At 43.9% G+C, this 20,465-nt stretch overlaps 1 protein-coding gene and 1 long non-coding RNA gene across 9 annotated transcripts in view; both read right to left on the reverse strand.

Annotated features, from left to right (window-relative positions):
- Nucleotides 1-11,942, reverse strand: part of LOC310897600 — a 32,532-nt gene extending 20,590 nt beyond the window's left edge. Inside the window, exon 1 of the long non-coding RNA XR_014582413.1 lies at nt 7,226-11,942. This is a non-coding gene — a long non-coding RNA (uncharacterized lncRNA). The remainder of the gene's footprint in view (nt 1-7,225) is intronic.
- Nucleotides 11,943-17,253: 5,311 nt separating this feature from the next.
- NID1 (nidogen 1) overlaps nt 17,254-20,465 on the reverse strand; it is a 61,345-nt gene continuing 58,133 nt past the window's right edge. For 7 of the 8 annotated variants that reach the window (XM_083828115.1, XM_083828114.1, XM_083828109.1 and 4 more), the window contains one exon: nt 17,254-20,093. The gene's annotated coding sequence lies outside the window, so the exon portion shown is untranslated. Of the gene's footprint in view, nt 20,121-20,465 lie in introns of all 8 variants that reach the window. The other variant, XM_083828113.1, reaches the window with a different exon arrangement.

Below are 20,465 nucleotides of genomic sequence, written 5' to 3' on the forward strand. Positions count from 1 at the left end.
CATTTAACACAACAAGACACAAAATGAGAAGGAGGATATATTCATTTCAGCAAAGAGTGGGCAAGTTGAGATGAGTTAAATGAAGCTATGACTCTATGCATGGTATACATTAATTGTGGGCTCTGCCTGGAAAATAAAAGATGACTCTGTTTACCCAACATTTATATAACATCCTTCCTCATTAAGAGTTCATTAACAGCATCAGTCACTGAAATCACAAGGAGAGGGAATAAAACACCCAAGTCCATTTTAACCTGCTAATTAGCTGGGCAATCTGATTAGACATTCACAACAGCTGTTGCCTTCTTGGGGGTTTCAGTGCTCAGCTGTGGAAACAAATGCACACTGCAATACATTAAAAGAAAGAAAAAGCACATTTGGGGGGATTAAAAAACAACAGCTCAGAGATGGGAAAGTTTCATGAAGGCACGGCATACATAAACCTGCACCATTAAAATTGTGCTTGGTTTTCCTGAGGGGCATCTGGAACAGAGAACATCCCTTGCTGCTACATGATTTACTTCCCTGACAGAGAGCACTGAGTGCTTTCCTGAATCACAGCCATATCAGGTTTTACTGCATACTGCAATTCTTTGTTTCTTTTATAATTATCAGATAGGATTTGCACATTTGGCCTTTGTTGCCCCTGAAGACAAGGGGAGCCATAATATTGATTTCAAGGGGAGACAAGCATTGGCAGCTTTTCCATCCATAGTAAATACATGCATGCAAACACATGCCATCCTAGGCTCCAATTACTTAGTTAAAAGTTAAATGTATAGGAAAACAGTACGTCTTTAACAACTCCTTTCTTCTTGCTCTCCATGAAAAGATAACCAATAACAACACTGATTTCAATTTCCTGTGTTGTCTTCAGACATCAGCTCTTATGCCACTACTGCTGCAGAGAACCAGGTGCTGTTATAACTCCTGTGCAACTACCTAGAATGAGAGGATTTTTTGACCAAGAAGGCTTCGAACCTGAGGTCCTTAGAGGGATTGTGAACTTCATTTATTTTTCCTTGCAAACGGGGTGACAAATTCAACTTCTCTGTTCACTGCTGGTGAGGAAACGTGACAACACGAAGCCAAAAACCAGAAACCAGCTATAGTGCACACCACACAATGTTGATAGCATACTGCTTCTAACATCGTTTTAGAAGTGATCTGTTCGTGTTGTGCTGGCTTTTATGTCTTAGCTGTGCAGGACGTAGATTTCATGCCTGTTCCAGAGGGAGCATGAGTCACCATAACGTGATCCAAGTCTACCTTCCCTCCCCCCCGATGATCACAGTTTCCAGTACATCATTTTCATGCCATCCCTTAGTAGTAACTGGAGATCGACCACTGAAAAATTCTGCAATCCCAGCTCTTCAGGCAAGACCATACAGCTGGCGAGTCACATTTACTCCAAGCATCTCTAATTAATGAGCAGGGTTGGAATCCAGTAAACATGTTAGAATGGCAGATGAGTTCCGAAATCACAGCCCTAACCACTGTCCTTCTGTGACAGCTCCCAGAGAGAAGACACGTCCATTCATTCCTCGTTGGTCAAACAGAAGTCAGAAAGGACAATGCTTTGGCAGTCAAAAGAGCAATGTTTTGTCCCTAGAGTTAGGGACTGTGGCTTTTAAAAACAAGCTTGTGAAAGAGTTTGACATTTCTCCAATATTATCAAATTCATTATGTATTAACATCAGAGGCTCAGAGAGCTTGTCAATCTGTTTGTTGGTTTGTTTTTAATGTCTTGGTTGTAAATTACTCATTCGACAGGCTGAAAAATGTTAAAGTAGTAGTTTCTGTACAAAAAAAAATGCCAAATTATTTCTAGAATGAGAATATAAGAGCTGAATATTATTTGGTTTCTTTCCCCACAGAGAACAGAAATACCTGTGAGCACTGTTATCCTTTCTGTTCCTGACAGATTTAGCATCCTTGTCTAATAATGCACGTGCTAACAGCTAACGCTAACGCTGGCTAACAGCAGCACCTTGCAGTGAGCTTTGAACTGAGGTCCCTGTGAGGATGAATAAAGCAGAACTGAAGACAGAGATCTTGCTAAGATACTGAAAGGAAACCTAGGCAATAGAAAAGCCATTTTCTAAAAGCAAGCAATTAGTAGTATATTAAACTGTTTAGATAGTATTCACAATAGGACAACGCAAGGCAGCTCATCCCCACAAAGCAGCTCTCAGGAAGAGGGGGAGCGGCCCCAAAGACATTTCCAGCAGTCAAGATTGCAATTCCTCTGAGGTATTTCTCTGCCGAAGCTGGCTCTGGAGGTGGTGCATGGCAGATCCAGAACATCCCGTCTCAGACATGAACAACCACGTCAGTCACGCCAAGACTTCCTGATTCCAGGCAGAAGGCGTGCTAATGCTGGATTGCTTAGGCTGTCAAAGATGTCTCTAAGCATGCTGTCCCAGTCTCTGCAGGAGAATGCAGCAAACTGAGGCAATAACATCTGTCTTTTTCTCCATTGTGGAAGTAGGAGACGTTGTGAACCAAAAACGTCTTGAAAGAGAAACAGTAAAACATGGGAAGAGAGATAGGGCTACACGCCAAGATAAGTTACCTGGAGCCCCCCTCTGTGTGTTTGTATCCAGCAAACCAAAACATGCGTGGCTCTGCTACCCGTGGCTCTCTGCTAACCCCATAGTTGCGGTTGTCTTTCTGCTGTCAACAATTCACTGGAAATCCAGATTTTACTCTGCTAGTCACAGAGACAAATGAACAGAGATTTGGGCTCTTGAAGAGCTTCCCCAGTTCCATCCACACTTCCTGTGCTAAGGCTAGAAGCAGCACTGGTTGTTCATGAGGTGAATGAACACCTTTCTGGCTATCTGATGAAAAAGTTCAGCGGGGCCTTGAAATATACCAAATGACAAACATCTATGAATGAAATGAAAAACATCTATGCAGAAACAAAATTAAACCAAACTAGAAAACGCAAAATGAATGGGAGACAAAGTTGGGCACAATTAATTTTTTTCCCATTTGCACAAATAATGTGTTCTTTCTTCTGAAAATAAGTTTTAGCATTTTTGAAATGCAACATTTTCTGTTCATTAACCATTCACTACACTGAACATTTTAGTATATCCCCTAGAACATTTTAATATACCACCTGACAAGAAGGAGGGAAAACCAGAGCATTTTAGTAAAAAAGAAAGCACAGAGCAGTTTCCAATGACTGAAGCAACAAATGAACACCCGCCTCAGAGCTGCAAGCCTGCAATGGTGTAATCTTTCCTGGAGACTGCTGCTACATTGTACAGTATAAAGAAAAAAAGACAACACGGGGAAGATTGTGAACACAAGATTTTATCAGCCTAGATAGGTTGCTGATTAGATAGGAAGACCTTTGACTATAAATTGTTCCTTTCAGCTCTGCGTGAGTAATGGACACAATTCTTCCTTTCTGTGCACCAGCTGAACAGGAAGCCACTCACTTTGTTTCACTTGGTTGATTCAGATTCTGCAGAGAGCAGAAGTTGGTCAGATGTGAGTCATTCTGTTTGCCTCCTGCTGTCAGCCCCAGGAGGAAAGCCTCTCTGCTGCTGCACCACCTGAACTTCTGAAGAACCACAGTTGTTAAAAAACATTGAACCTTGGAGACCCAAGACAGTCAATCCTGAGGTTTCACACAAGACAGAGGAATAGAAGGACTAACTCCAGAGGGAGCAGTGAGAAGCAAAGGTACTGATATGCTGGTAGTGGTCTTCCCACCAGGGTAGAGGCAGACTGACAGCACAGTGTAGGGAAGCTCATTTTGCAATTGTTCCCCAGCTCATCCTCACCGAGCCCGAGCCATCAGGCCATGGTCCGTGCACACCACTCCATCACCAGAAGATCCAGATGAAGAGGTTCCTACACCCAGATAATCATCCCTTCCTCTGCAGCAGCATGTGAAGCCGTGTCACCAGTACAAGTTCTGCCAGGCACAATTTAACATCCCATCACACAAACAGCTTAATCAGCAGAAGCAGGGAATATATTAAGGCAGTATTGGCATCAAATGTTTGTAACGTGAGAATCCATTCTCAGCTACTCTGCAGTGTAACTCTGTGCAGCTCCAAAATCTTATTGGGTTGCCACTCACATTTTACAAGCTAATTCGAGAAAAATTTGCTTGGATAGCAGTTTATTTGAATCAGCGCTTCAATGAAAGGAAGCACTCCAGTGCTATCAATGAGCTTCTACTCTCAAGCATGAAATGCACAGTACACGTATTTTATTAAAGCTTAATACTACTTCTTTCTCTTCCTTTATTCCATGGAAAGTATTTTCTTTATCCACAGACTTTGGACTCTGATTTTTATTGACAGGGAGTTACTAGTGCTTTGAATTTTATTCATTTGAAAACAGATGATACTATTAAACACGTTATGCCTAACATACTGAGCACTGTTAAATCAAATGAAAAAGATCTCGGAAAGAAGAATTGGTTAAATTCTCAGGGTAGCTAATGCTATTAAACTATTGGATGTGGACGGATCACTACAAATGGAGTTATGTAACTGCAACATTTAAGAAAGAATAATAACCTCATTCTACTATTTCCTTTATGTGTGAAGTGACTGCAGTTTTGTATTCCTGCTTTATAAAAGAATCTCTTTGAAAGTCATACTGGAACTAAAACATTATATACACGGCTGCAGAAGAGGAAAGTCTTGTGATGTATGACCTTCAGCATTGTATATAATCTGCCATGCTTTAGGAGATCTTGGCTTGCTTCTAAAATGAATGGCTTCTATGCATGACTTTAGCATGAACATCACTTAAAATTACCGTGCAGACTGTCTCGGTATACACCACTGACTCCTAAGAGTTGCGATCTGTCTCTTCTCAACCAGATGAATGTCAGACCATTAGAAATCCCTGTTTCTCTATTCTGTTGAAAGCACACAGAGGTTTTGGCCTCAGTGAAGAAAATGCTTCTTCAACCTCTCTGCCATACATGAAAATGTAGACAGAAAAAAGAAATTACAAATGCTGTAAAAACACGAGCAAATCCTTCAAAACTGTGGAAGACACTGCTTCCACGTGTGCTACATGTTGTACCCATAGCCATAAACCCACAGCTCTACTTAGCTGGCTGCTGGGAGAAGGTGGACTCAAGCTGGGTCTGAGCAGGTCACAAGGGGCAGATGGGCTGTTATTTGTCAGGTCTTAGGTAAGGGTGTTCAAACTGAGAAGTACAGACGTACATGAGACAGTGCTTTGTCCCTGGATCTCTTTGGCTTCCATAAACAGGCCTTCAAACCCATGCAGCAGAAACAGTGAATCTGTGAGCATGGCCAGGGCGCTTCAGGTTCCTACATGGCAGAAGTCCTACTGCGCAGGTCAGCAGTTCTGCTGGCTGACAGCCAAGACCACCTCCAATTACCTGCGAGACAACCAAGTGTGCAGAAAGAAGGTGGGTTGCAAAGGTCTCAGCTGCACTTCTGACTGTCCTGCAAGGGGTGTATGAACATCACTAAAGAAGTCCAAAAGCATATGGGACTTAACCAGCTGGTAGGTAGAGCTTCACATGCCTTGATTACTGTATAAATGTTGAATAGAACACATTTTTCTGCAAGTTTTTCTTTCTTTCTTTTTTTTTTTTCTCTCCATACAGAGCTTGGCCCAATTACTTTTCTGAAGTTGGATACCAAAGTCCCTCTCCTACAAATGCAGAGTCAAAAGATGCAAAAGAAGGATGAGCAGAGAAGAGCACAGCAGTGGAGGTGCCCTCAAGGCATATCAAGGGGCTGCTCTGTCAGCAAGTGACAAGCCTCCCCCAGCTCAGCAGAGTTGATTGTGCAATTTTCTTCTGGCCATAATGTTTCTGTGGTAAGCACATCTGCACATTAACCACTAACTCTTTCTGTGTCATTGAACAACAAGAGAGTGGACAACAACACTTTTCTTCTTAACTCTTTATCTCTACTAATGGGAATGCATGGCTGGACTATTGGTGAGACAGCTTGTCTTGAGCCGGAACAGGAAGCAGAAGAAAGAGTCTTACACTCTGAAGCAGAAACAGTGCACATACTATATAGCTGACCTCTACCACCCACTATCAGTAAACAGTAGCTTGAGACAAAAGCATATTTCTGAAGAAATCCCCCATAACCTTTTTTTGAAATGAAGAGCTGTGAGTTCACAAAGTGCAACTCTTTTCTTCCTCTTCCTTTTTGCCCTCTGTGTACATCACCATTGACATTTTCTGACTATCTGCAAGCAGACTTGCATGCAAAGCACTTTTCACATTGAGGTTAAAGATGGATATCATAGGAAATGTAAATTTTTTTAGATAAGAAGCAGTAAACCAGATTTGAAGTACTGCATGAGAAATCCTAAAGTTTCAGTAACCAGCAAGACACAATACTACTCAAGAAAGATGTTGTCCCACATGGTACCAAGCCAAATTTGTAATGACATACATAGATAATGAGAAGAAACATGATGCAATTCAGTATGCCATTATCACATACATATAATCAACAGCGTATCTGCAAATAGACATGCTATGTGTTTTGTTCAAAAACCATGTGGTTTTGTTCTCTCTCTTCATTTCCCCTACGGAAAATAAAAATAAAATTGTGATTCTACTTCCAAACTCCTATCCTAAGTAGTTTTGGTTAGTAAAAACCACCCATTAAACCACCCAAGAAACATTAACTGTTTTCCTCTCTAAAAGTAATAAGCACTCTATTGATATTTGGCATAGTACAAGGTAAACGTTACCTGATTTCTTTTAAATATTAAAAGTACATCAGGATCTCTGAAGAATTATCTATCTAAACATGCCGGTGACTTAAATCCCGAGTTTCTTTACAGCAGCTCACAGTTTATTAGAGAATTACAAATACGTTGGAAAAGTTGATAAGGTGAAAAGTTGCATAGGCTAAAAAAATGAATTCCTTTGTTAGAAACTTGAACTGCTCCTATTGTCCCAACAGGTATTATGCATTCAAGTTAATAGACAAGAGGATTCTCCTGAGTAGCTAAGGTAGCTACACAAAGAGACTGAGTCACGTGGAGCATGCAACTGACTAGTCATTTTATGTATATATTTCATATCTGATCTTACAGAAGAACCAGACAGACATGTACATGCAGATTTCACATCCTTACCCCCAGCAAAGTTAAAGGAAAACGCAAAAGCAGCCCTGGTACAGGACATACGTACTCACCACATTGGGGAAAAAACAAAACCAACAACAACTTAAGTGCAAACCTGAAATGATCAGGATTTAGTAACGTCCACTGGAAGCTCTCAAACAGAAATTCCTCCAACGCATGACACTCAGAGAGTCAACTGGACTAGAAGGAGATAAACTCTTCTCTAACGTTAGCAAGGGCTCTAGGCAAGGAGCCCGAGGAGAAAAGTAGAAAAGTTATACCCACATAGATCCCTCTTCCCCCATCATTAGTAAGACTGTGGGCTGCACCACAAACAGTCTGCATTTCTAGCTGCTCAGAGTGCTGCAGGGGAGCTGGCTGCCAGCAGAGAGGAAGCTGCTGGCAGCGTCTGACCTGACCAGATCAGAGGGTAAAGCTTATGAATCATCTTCATTGATTCGGATATTAGGTTTGCACTGTAGAAAAGAAGGATTCTCACCCATTCTATGCTGTAAGAAGAAAATTAAAGGGTAAGCCTGATGAAGGATAAGCAGTAAGAGTTCCTCATGCAGGTACTTGTTAAAGAAAAGAAGAAACAATATGAAAGTGGTTGATCACAATGAACGTTTTCTTAAACTAGAAATTGTTTATCAGTGCTCAGCACCATGGTCAGTTTTAGTTTGATAAATCCATGCAGTTTTAGAAACTTAAGAGATTTATGTTTTCATTCATGAATTCCATACCTTGACCAACAACAGCTGCTGGTATTTTTTTGGACTGAAAGTTCCCCGGTTTCATTCTCACTGAAAATTACAAGCTCAATAAATTACCTGCAACACCACAGTTTAGAAGACAGAACAGAAAAGCTTTCTGATCCTTGTCAGGTATAGGAATACAGAAGCTCTGGGTTTCTCTGAGAGTTTTCCATCAGGCTGAGCTGGGGGTCAGTGCTTCAAAAGGAATGACCAGGAGACAGAGCAAGAGCAAAGAGGCCCTCAACTGCCCAGGCTGAGATTTATCACCCCCTTCAGAATTCTTCTGGAGAAGAAGCAAGTAGAAAAGGATAGCAAAAAGGAAACAATAATGGCAAATCTCCTCAAAGAAACAATCAACAGCTGTGCCTGTAGACTGCCTGGAGGCATGGGTGTTTGTAGCATTTACCCTCCCTTCTTGCTTCGAAGGTACAAGAGAGATTGCTGTGCAGTTTATCATCTGTCAGTTTTCAGGGTGAGACCTTAATAACAGGAACCTTTTTTCTTCTACACAGACAGGAACTATCTGGTGGTATTTCCATAACAGCTAAAGGTTTTCCAGTGCCCTGAAGTACATGTTTTTGGCTTCTGCCCTCTGCCACAGAATGACTCCAGAAACACTGTGTTGTGGGTGAACAGGATCTTGCTGTACTGCCTGTGAAGCCAAAGTTAATATTCCCATTTTGTCTCTGTAGAAATGACAGAGAGCCAATTTCAACACCTCCTCCAAGTTGATGGTTTTAATACTGAAATGTGAAAAGGTCAAGAAGCTCCATGCTTTAGGGATTAAACCATGCTATAGGGATTAAACTAGTCCCAGTGTTTGATGTTCAAGAGAAAATCGTTATAGAAATGAGTTACCCCACACCCACCCATTGCTTCTGCTTCATCTCCAGCCCCCACTGTCAGGAGCAGAACAGCCGAGTAAAGAAGCTGCTGGACTGGACTCAGTACGGCAACTCGCAGGAGAGGCTTTGCATGTGTGGGAAGCGTTGTTCACTAACAACTGGCGTAAATCAGTGTCAACGACATCATACAACCGAAAATGACGTCCATCAGGCTGCCTGCTTGCCTGCAGACAGGCCATCTGTTTTAGTCAAGGGCACCGGAGGCTTAAGTCAAAGCCCACTGAAGTTATCGGAAAGATTCCCATGAATCGTTGACTTTGACTCATCTGTAGCTTATACAGTGCACGAAATGTCAGGCTCACAAACTGCACTCTGTAAGCAAGACAGCTAAAGCTCAAAGAAAATACAAAGAAGCAGTCAGTTCTCCCACGCCACTATATGTCAGGATTTGATCTGCTGAAGCTATCGCAGAGGTAGTAATGTAAAGCAGGTGCAGGTAAAATGGACAGAAAATTCAGAGCTGGTACATGCTGCTGGGGTGACAAAAGGAGAAAACAAAAGCTTCTCAGAAAATAAAACCATTTATGTTCTCATATTTCTGGGGGATGCTACCATCAGTAGGGATGTGCCTAAAATGTCATTACGATGGTGCACCTAAAGAGAAAACAAGGGCTGTAATGCCTGAGGAAATCAAACACCCCAGGAAAGGTGGGAGGAAAGAGCGGCTGAAATAACATCAAGACCAGGCAGAATTCAACGGGAGAGTGACATAAAAATAGCCAGCTCTATCTGTGGATTCAAATTGCCTTCTTAAAAACAACAGTGCTTTTCTTTCCCACTCTTCTATAAAAGGACCCAATTCCCTGCATGGAGCTCCCACTGAAGTCAGCATGAGTCACTCAGACAGACTGCTTGGAAGTACGTCCCCAGGAGAGCTAATTATTGCATATATTATAACGAGCTCGCAGAAGAGGTTTTATAAACACCTGCCACTGTTTCACCATCTCCAGTTCAGGAAGCAGAACAACTGTCAGCCTAAATGACGTGGTTTGGTACTTTCCACTAACTCTGAAAGAAAAGATATAAAGAGCCCAACTTAATGACACCTTCACCTTGAAAGATATTTTCGGGTAAAACCTGCATTGTAAAAAGCATGCTAATTTAACCTTCAGTGCCTCATACGAACATACAGCAGTTAGGACCTCTTCTGTCGCTTTATGGACAAGAACAACAAAAAAAATAACCAAAAAGCCCCAAGGGCTGAATTTCACCCTTTGGACCTGCATAAAAAAAAAAAAAACACTCCATCAGATATGATGGTTCAGCAGAACTTGAACAGATGAGGAACATAAAATTTGATGTTATAAAAACAGTGGAACAGAAAGGAGGTTTTACGAGGGGTAATGCTTATGTGCTGTACTCCATAGCTTAAAGCATCTGTTGGCCTGAAATTGAACATGACTGGAAAACAAGTTTATGACTACAATCTGTCCTGTCTGCAAAGACTTATTTACGTGTGTTATTTAGGGACCTTTTAAAGCATGAATTGGACTGCAATTTAGTCAAGAACTGAGTAAACAAATCCTCATGTGGACATAAGCCTCATATGTGAGGACTGAGCTTTCTGTCGCAGCATCAGCAATGGCAGAGTCTCTGTGACAAACCAGAGCCTTTAATTCTTTACTCAAAGGCCTGCAGTAGAGGACACCAACTCTTGTTTTGCAATTTCTACTCCTGAGAAGTAGAGACAGAGCAAACAAATAGTATGTTTTTACTTTCTTATTCCCAGGGTAAGATCAAAGGATTAGAAACAAACAAAAGGAAACGGACTTCAGAGATCAGAGAGGGAAAAGGTGCAGTGAAAACCTCAAGCAGAACACCTAATCTCAGAATAAAACTGTGGGATTGGCAGCAGAATTTTTCTGGATTACCGGTTATTTATGTGCCTCATATTCAAGCATCCCTTCTCAAGTAAAACAAAAGGTGAGACAGGGAATAGGGATCATATGATTTTTTTTTGCAGGCTGACATTTCTCGGGGTCCACCAGTTGTTTTGTGCAGTCCCTCCTTTTGTACACTTTCATCAAAACGTATCAGAGGAAGATGCATCTACACACCTGTGTCCAGTACAGCTTGCCCTTTAGGCTGTGTAGGCTCCCATATGCAAAGCAGAGCTCATTGAGCAGAGCAAGGCAACAGGACAGAGTGACTGGCTCATTACAAATATTCACACTGCTCTATTAAGTTGTCGTGAACTTTAACTTCTGGACAGTTTTATCTTTTCAACAGTTTTATCTTTACCAGTAGCAAAACAATTCAAGAAGGAAATGCAGCAAACTGGAACTCGGTACATAAATGGAACAGGAAACACAGTCAAGGACTAGGATTACTGTGGATGCTGCCTTTTGCTGATGGTCACTTTAGGCTTAGCCATGCTAGCTTGAAAAAACACTGACCTGAACAAAATACATGATTTGCTTTCTGTTTTATCCAAACTCTCTTTGGAGTCTTTCCTATATCCACACATTCTGACAGTGTAAATGAGAAACGATTCCAACATAATCAACAGATATTAACTAGAATAAACAAAACTGGAATAAAGCTCAGAAAAGGAGTAGCTGTATACACCCCTTAGCGTATCCCCAGCGCTGCAGCCTATGGTGTCCTTCCCAACACTGGTCACTACCTAGAGCTCCACACTTTCCATCTGGCACCGACTCAAAATCCTGCTAGTAAAGAAAAGCGTCTTCCCTGTTCCAGGAAACTCCCTGGACAGAGCAGGCTGGGTTACAATTCAGAACTAGTTATTTCCTATAAAAAACATTAGTAGACCTGAAGTGTCTCAATTTAAAAGGATTCTTCAACAAAAGTTTTGCTCAGCACTGGATAGCAGGAATCTCAGATGCCTTGCTATATTTATTACTGCTTACCCAATCCATATACCTCAAAATTACCTGGGAAAGCACTGATCAGACATTATCTGGATAAACTGGAAGAACTCCAAGTCCTATCAGAAATATTGCACTGGCCGCACCTAGTATTTTGTGACTATATTTATAGGATGGGGATATAGAAACATTTAATAAGGAAAAAACACCCTCTTATTATGGCTTAACCAATTCAGAAATTATAGAGTATATACTCACGCTGCTTGAAAGACTGTCTGACGTGGCCTGTCTGAGCAAAGATGGCTGAAGCTGATTTTCTTCCCCCTTAGTCCCAGTTGTTTTAATTCCCCCCCCAACACACTTGCTTTTACAGCAGAAGGGATGCAATGACATAGGACACTCAGCTGAGCCAGGCTGGGCACATCTGGGATGATGGATGATGGGACTATTGCCATGCTGCAGCAATCTTGCAGAAAGCCCTGCACATGAATGCCACTGAGTGAGGCACTGCCTGCATGAGGCTTTTCCAGAACAGCGAAGAGAAATGAATGACTCACGCTCAAGAAAAATGAATTCATGCTGGAAGGGGTGCACAGAAGGATGTCAGGCATCTCAGAGTACCTTCTAAAAAGAAACAGGCAGCTATTGCTATTGCTTGTTTGCTCTAACAGAGTCTGAGAGGACATATGATCAGGACATATGACAGGACATATGAGGACATATCAGGACATATGAGGACATATGACCTCAGTAAGGCTTTTGACACCGTTCCCCACAACATTCTCCTCGAGAAACTGGCTGCTCGGGGCTTGGACTGGCGTACGCTTCGCTGGGTTAGAAACTGGCTGGATGGCCGGGCCCAGAGAGTTGTGGTGAATGGAGTCAAATCTGGTTGGAGGCCGGTCACTAGTGGAGTCCCCCAGGGCTCGGTACTGGGGCCGGTCCTCTTTAATATCTTTATCGATGACCTGGATGAGGGCGTCCAGTGCACCCTCAGTAAGTTTGCAGACGACACCGAGCTAAGTGCGTGTGTCGATCTGCTCGAGGGCAGGAAGGCTCTGCAGGAGGATCTGGATAGGCTGGAGCGATGGGCTGGTGTCAACTGCATGAAGTTCAACAAGGCCAAGTGCCGGGTCCTGCACCTGGGCTGCAACAACCCCAAGCAGAGCTACAGGCTGGGAGATGAGTGGCTGGAAAGCTGCCTGGCCGAGAAGGACCTGGGAGTATTGGTGGATAGTCGGCTGAATATGAGCCAGCAGTGTGCTCAGGTGGCCAAGAAGGCCAACGGCATCCTGGCCTGTATAAGAAGCAGTGTGGCCAGCAGGTCGAGGGAAGTGATTGTGCCCCTGTACTCGGCTCTGGTGAGGCCGCACCTCGAGTACTGTGTTCAGTTTTGGGCCCCTCGCTACAGGAAGGACATGGACGTGCTCGAGCGAGTCCAGAGAAGGGCGACCAAGCTGGTGAGGGGTCTGGAGAACAAGTCTTACGAGGAGCGGCTGAGGGAGCTGGGCTTGTTCAGCCTGGAGAAGAGGAGGCTCAGGGGTGACCTCATCGCTCTCTACAGTTACCTGAAAGGAGGCTGTAGAGAGGTGGGGGTTGGTCTATTCTCCCACGTGCCTGGTGACAGGACGAGGGGGAATGGGCTAAAGTTGCGACAGGGGAGTTTTAGGTTGGATGTTAGGAAGTACTTCTTTACCGAAAGGGTTATTAAGCATTGGAACGGGCTGCCCAGGGAGGTGGTGGAGTCACCATCCCTGGAGGTCTTTAAAAGACGTTTAGATGTAGAGCTTAGGGATATGGTTTAGTGGAGTACTTAGTGTTAGGTCGGAGGTTGGACTCGATGATCTTGAGGTCTCTTCCAACCTAGAGAAATCTGTGAATCTGTGAATCACTTCCTGGACACATACTGGAAGGAAACAAAGAGGGAGGAAAGAGGGGTTTAAGCAATGGGATAACACTGGCACAAGGACACGTGGTTGTGAACCAGCCACATACAAATTTAGACTGGATTTAGATGATTATTTCTGCCTGTCAATAAGGTAATTCTCTGGAACAGACTTCCAGGCAGAAACTTTGGCTGCAAAAGAAGCCTAATCAGTTTTAAGATGAAGCTTGATAAATCTGTTTAAGGGATAACAAGACAAAGCTGCCTGCAACAGCAGACAACTAGGCTCCATGTTTTAGGAGATCCCTCCAAGTGCTGAGCTGCCAGACAAATGTTCAGAACTTCTCTAAATGACCACTCTCTTAAGTCAGGAATACAGCACCATGGCAGAAATCTGGAACCTCTCTTTGTCAGAGAAACAGAAATGCTGGAATGGGGGGGAAAATAAAGGTTAGGGCAGCTATCTCAGTGTTGTTCAGCTGCTGGCTCAAGGACCAGTGGTGATCCTGCAGAAGGAAACTTTTTCAAATGTTTTCTTCTTTGAACTACACCCCCATTCAGTTGGCACAGCTATTTCAACAGCCAGCCAACGATTCCTGCCTGATGGAGAAATGTGGCCGAAACCTTAGGAGACGTGAAAAGCCAAGGCTGAAGTGGAACAGAATTCATTGCAACAGCTTCCTATGCTGGGCAGTCCTGGGCAGGAACCACAACTCCTCTCCCATGGAAGATTTTAGATTTATTTTATTTTATTCTGAACTAGAAGAAATGGAGATAGATGGTTTATCCATGTGAAAAAAATCCTTCGCAAAGATGCAGTGCCAGACGAATTAGAGAGCTGGACCTTCTCACCCAGGCAGCTCTGATGGCTCCATGGTGCTCTGCGTGACCTTGGCTGTGGGGACACCAGTGACCTGGGACACTGAGTGCCTGTCGTGTTGGTGGGTCCCAGGCGGCCACCAGGCAGATGGTCTAACTGCTGGACAGAACAGCGTGCTAGAGGGAAAAAAAAAATATATATCAGCCTGTTGCGTTTTGTTGCATGTTTTGCTGGAATTAACATTTTCACTACATGTTCCTTTGCTCTAATTTTGCTTCCATAGGGAAGCTGTTCATGAGAAGCTCCCTGACTAGCCCTGATGTCACTGCTGGCTGTCGCCAGTACAGAGCAGCACTGAGGTTATTTCACAGATCTGAGCTTCTCTCCGCCTGCAATGTTTGAATCTCTCAAGTTGAACCTGAACATTGGCATTCATCATGCCTTTCTTCAAGGAAGTGACAGCAGTTGCTGTATTTTACTGATTTTTTGCTGGTGGTTTTTTTTTTTTTTCCCCAACATATTTTACTGATACAAATTCTCTAACTTAAGTCGATTTCATTGCAGCTCTTTTGGGAGATTTGCTGGGAAGCACAGTGCTGTCCTGGGACCCATACACTGGAGATTGCACAGGGCCTAGATGCCTCAATGCAGATGCATCTCAGTAGCATGTTAGCACCTACGAGCTCTAAGAGAAATTGAGACAAGAATAGCAGCTTCCTTGAAAAGCTGTTCTCTAGTAACCCAGAAATGTATTTGGCACAATGCCATCCCAGGGGGTACATCTCACAATGTTTGGACAGATCATACCACATTTCTGTTCATTTTGCTCTTTCATTGCATGGGAGGCACAGGGCTTCGCTCCCAAAGCTTGTTTGTTCATCCTTTTGTTCTGCTAACACTTGACTTTCTGAACCTTCTGCACTTCCTGGTGCTGTCTTTCAAATCCCCAATCACCACATGTTTTACTGGGAACTTTCAAGGTGACGTCCCTTTATAGTGTAAGCATCAAGGCTGAAGTTCTGCAGTTGCAGGTCCTGCTCAGCCCACCCTGCCTGTCCCTGCCTCAGGTTGGACACAGTCCCAGCTGGGGGAAGAAAGCCAAGCTGTGTTGATACACTACCACCTAGTGGTAAATTCTGCTCCCAGCCACACTGCCACGGTGTGCTTTGTGACCGTGCTAGGTCCTCAGACCCTCAGACGTCTGATCTTCATCCGAGGGTTTCAAGGTGAAGCCTTGGGCAGGGTCATTGCTTGTGCTGTGTCCGGGCACTGCTCAAGCAGGTTTTCTCGCTGATGCTGCTCCTTCATTTGGCCACCAGGAAAAGCAGTTTCAATTCTCGACATTGCTTTTTGGTAAATTGGCTGCCCACCCCTTAGAGAGCTCTGCCTTTGCAAACCATCAGTCCTTCCACTAGGGACCTGCAGAGGTGGACCTTCAGCCACCACCTGCAAAACCAAAACCAGCAACACCAGCTCAGAAAGTGCCCTGGCTCATGAACTTACCTGCTAACAGTTAATTGGCCTATAATTAGTTCTGCCAGGGAATCTAGCAGGTAAAACTAGATAAACCAACTTTGAAAAGCTGTGTTTAGTCATTGTATAGTTATCCTAATGTACTGGCTGTGCGTACACCAATGGTGGAATGAACAGCTAGGGCATCTTTTTGACCTGCAGCTACCACAGAGGTGGCACAAAGTCTGTTTGCCCTGGCTGGTTAATGTGGGGGGGTCTTCAACACCCTCATCCTGGCCTGTGTCAGTCCACTACAACCTCATCTCATCAGAGGGCCATTTCTTCTTTCCCTTAAACCAGGATTGCAAAGAACAAAGGAAGCAGAACACATCATGATCCTGCGCTGACTCAAGGAGTTCAAAATGCTTCAGAAAAGTGTAACAAAACTTATACCATCAATACAACTCAAGCCCTGCACAATGTACATATCTGTACACACACAAATTTGTGCACAGTCAGCTTTTAATCTCATGCCACCGGATTGCTTTGTATCTTATTATGCCTTCCGCAGTAATTATTAGAGATCTGCATGATTAGCAGAGATAACGGACACACCTGTATTCAAATTCCTGCATATTAACCAAATGTGTCAGACTTGCTTCCACCAGAAGGTTGCCTTCATAAAAAGTAACGCTTTAACATAAAGGCAGTGGTTAAGACACAGAAATACTGCTTATGGCTTTCTGCACGAATGTAAGAACGCAGCAAATTTTATAAATACAAGAGGTACAAAGTGTGTCCCTTGTCCCCTGCCAGAGCTCAGTACTTACATGAAGCACCAGAGCAGTGTCTGCTAACAGTGCTTGCAGAGGTCATTTACATAAGGAAGCTTACCATTATACTATGATTGTGCCAAAATACCTGAGAAAAAAATATTTGGAAGAACAGCCATCATTCCCCCATCTCCTTTTTTATTTATTTTTTACATCTCTTCTCAAATGTCCATGGAGTCTGCTAGACTTGTATAATGAGATAATGAGAGCACTCTATGCTGTTGTTGTTCCTGCAAAGTCATGCTCCTAATTTTTTAAAGGGAAGTTACTATGCCTTTAAACAATTCACCGTCTCCTGATGCTTTGCAAAGAACACCCAAAATGGAAGAAGTTAACAGCCTGCAATAAAGCCCTTGGATATTCTTTTGCCATAACTCAAACTTCACAGAAAGATCATAAACCACCAGAGCAAAAGCCGACACTAAGAAATATCATCAGCTGAAGGAAAGGCTTATCATATAACATAATTCTCTCAAAAGCAGGCCTTACTCCAGAAGGCATGGGAAACGTACCAAGTAGAAGTCACTGTAACATTTTAACCTTTATCAATTTCTGAAGGTTTAAGAATGCTATGCCTTATTCCAATGCTATGTAGACCCTGAGAAACCAGACATTAGGGTGTTATAAATTAGTTCTGGTAGAAATCATTCCTGACACATCGTGGGTAAGGTAGATCGAATTTCAATTTATTTGAGCATTTCAGCAAGCAGCGATAAGTAAAAGAGTGCTGGGCGGCCGGGGAGTCTCCTGCTCCACCAACGGCGCACAACTAAGCCCGCCAGAGTCTCGATTTATAGCCTGGTAGTTCCGGGTTTAGTGGCACATCCTGGTGTCTTCTACGACTGCGCGGCCTGTTGCTAGGGGGTCTTCGTCAGTCCTCTGGTGGTCGTGGGGATGAAGATCGTCGTCTTCCACTGCGTTGGGGTCATGACTTTGCTGCGATATGTGTGTTCTCATGCGAGGGGGAATGCCATTTTGCCCGTATTTGGAGCTGGTTTCTGCTGCAATTGTTAACTTAACAGGAAATTCCCATACTTGTTTTTTTCCTTCGACAGGATATTGGGGGTATAAGCAGTCAACCGTTGAAAACCTCCCATCAGCAATATTTAATGAACAAACAAGGCTTTACCCATTACAATCCCCCCTTTTTCTCTGTATCATTTTGTTCATTAAATCTATTCAGTTCTAATTGACTCAGGATTAATGTTTCCTCCAGTATGGATCTATCGTTTATCGATTCGTACTTTGTCCTCATAAGCATCAGATGAGCAGCCTCCAATCTACCTTTAACAATAGCTATGACTTTGTTAAGGATACAAGGACCAAACGTTAGTCCTAGGGTTAATAAAATCAGCGGGCCAGCTATTGTTGACAACAGAGTGGTGAGCCACGGCGAGTGATTATACCAGGACTCGTACCAGATTTGCTGGGCCTCCCGTTCTCTTTTTCTCCTTTCCAATCCTTCTCTAAGTTTGGTCATGGTATCCCTCACAATTCCAGTATGATCAGCATATACACAACATTCCTCCTTGAGTGCGGCGCACAACCCTCCTTGTTGTAAATACAATAAATCTAGTCCTCTGCAATTCTGTAATACCACTTCAGATAACGATCTTATAGATTTTTCTAAAGCACTGATAGATTTTTCAATTCTGGCCAAGTCTTCATCCACAGCCGCTCTCAGAGAGGTGATCTCTTTCCCTTGTTTGATTAACGAGGCAACCCCTGTGCCTACCCCTGCACCCCCCCAAATTATTAGGGTAGCCACTGTCAATGTGGAAATTGGTTCCCGTTTTGTCAAATGGTGTTGATTGATCTGATTGTCATACATGAAACTCTCTGGGTGGTAGAGTATCTTTGGGACGATTATTACTTGAACACAGAATTCTACAGACTCATCAAACAAGTCCAGGGATAGACAAGGGGTAACTCCCATCTTTGAGCATACCCACCTAGCATTCTCTGCTGGTAATAACCATTTCACTGTTTTTTTTGTACTTCCAACCTTAGTTTGATTTGCACACAAGTGCATTTTATCGGGCGGGACTTGTCCCACACATCTCCCCTTCCCAGTCACTTGGGTCATCATTATGCCCTGACTCTCTTTCCCCTATGTACATTGCGAGGGATTGGATCCATTTACCCGCCGGGCCTTCTCATTGACCCCTACAGCTTCGTAAAAGGGTGGCCTTACCCCATAACAGAGCCAGCACCGCTCAGCCAGGTTAGGGTTGGTAGCATTTAACAGTTGGTAGCTTACTTGCATGAATTTCCACAGGGAATTTTCCCCATTGTCGTTCTCGAGATTCTAGACAATGGTGTCCTTATTAACAGCAAAATTTCTAGTATTATTCTTGATACCCTCTCCATCCAAGCTTGGGTTCAATACCGGGTTGGGTCCCACCGATTCAGGTTCCAGTGGTACGGCCTCCTTTTTTATAAATATTAGACCTCCTCTATCGACTCCAGGTTCCCAATATCTTACACCCCATGTTTTCCCCATAAACCAGGCTGGGTCGGTTGGATCCGTTATATTTACATACAGTTGTTCGCAATCTCCATAGGGCATCCGGATCCCTCCGCTCCAGTCTCGGCTTGGAGGCCTACATCCGTAGGGTCCATATCCTACAGTTAGGAACTTATCCCTCCCAGCTCCTGGACTCCAATCTGAAGCAATTGTTTCACAACCCCAATAAGGACAATAGTAGGAGTTGGGATAATTGCAGTATCTCCTTCCTGGGTTCGAGCTGGGGCAGAGGTAGAAACCTATTTGGTTCAGACACGGGCTTATGGGTGCCAGTTGACAAAGGGATGTGAGAAAACTTGGTGCACCCGCCGTAGTTACTTGGTTAATGATAACTTGGTCCTCCCACCTAATTAAACTCCACTTAAAGGGCTGGTGGGAATATCCCTGGTCGGCCCCAGCCGGACAGGGGATAATCAATAGGAGAGGTAGTGCCAACATACACCAGAAGGGCAACGTCCTTTTATAATTCTGGGGAGGCGGCTTTGAGTTATGGTGGGTACTAGGGCGGTTTATTCGGCCGGACTCCATCATCTCAAATAGGGGTGGGTACCAAATAACTCTCCCCACTGTTGTACCCCTCTGCCTCGCCCGCCTACTTGGTTGCCTCAAGCAGCGGGGTTCACTTTCTTTGCGGCAGCAAGGGTAATCTTCAGGTGCCTAGGTACCGATTTCCCTGTTCCAGCCACTCCCAGTCCCAGTTACTCACCCCTCCTTAGGCGCGTTACCCTTCTGATGTATGGGTCTTGGTACATTAAGGAATTTCCCTTCCTCTACTTCCCAGTTTCGTTTACAGTGAACCTATTATTCCTTAGAGAAGGTTACCGATCATACAATTATGATTTCACTCATCAGTCCCTTTTCGCATGGTCAGTCTCAAGTCTCCGGGTCGGCTGGTCACTCTCCACCGTTCCTCCGGTATCGGTCCTTTAACTCGGCTGGCGTGAGTCCATCATTTCTCGGCTGTCCAGACAGCTGTGTCTGTGGGAAGTAGAACAAAGTAGGGTCCTTCCCAACGAGGAGTTAAAGAGGTCTCTTTCCAGGATTTTATCAGAACCTGGTCTCCTGGTTTGATCCTGCGTATGGCCATCTCTGGGGGGGGGGGGCGTTGTACTACTCCTTTTGCTGCAGGATCCCCCTTATATTGTGAGGTGACAATACCCTCAGTTCGCCCCCAAAGGTGATTTTATGCGTTTCTTCCACCAAGAGCGCAGCCGCGATCACTGCCTGGAGACAGGTGGGCCATCCCCTACTCACGGGGTCCAAAAGTTTAGAAAGATATCCCACGGGTTTCTTTTTCCCTGCCCAGTCTTGAGTTAAGACCCCGAACGCTGTCCCCTTCTCTACGTTGAT

The sequence above is a fragment of the Anser anser genome (assembly GCF_964211835.1).
Source record: "Anser anser genome assembly, chromosome: 3".
NCBI lineage: Eukaryota > Metazoa > Chordata > Aves > Anseriformes > Anatidae > Anser > Anser anser.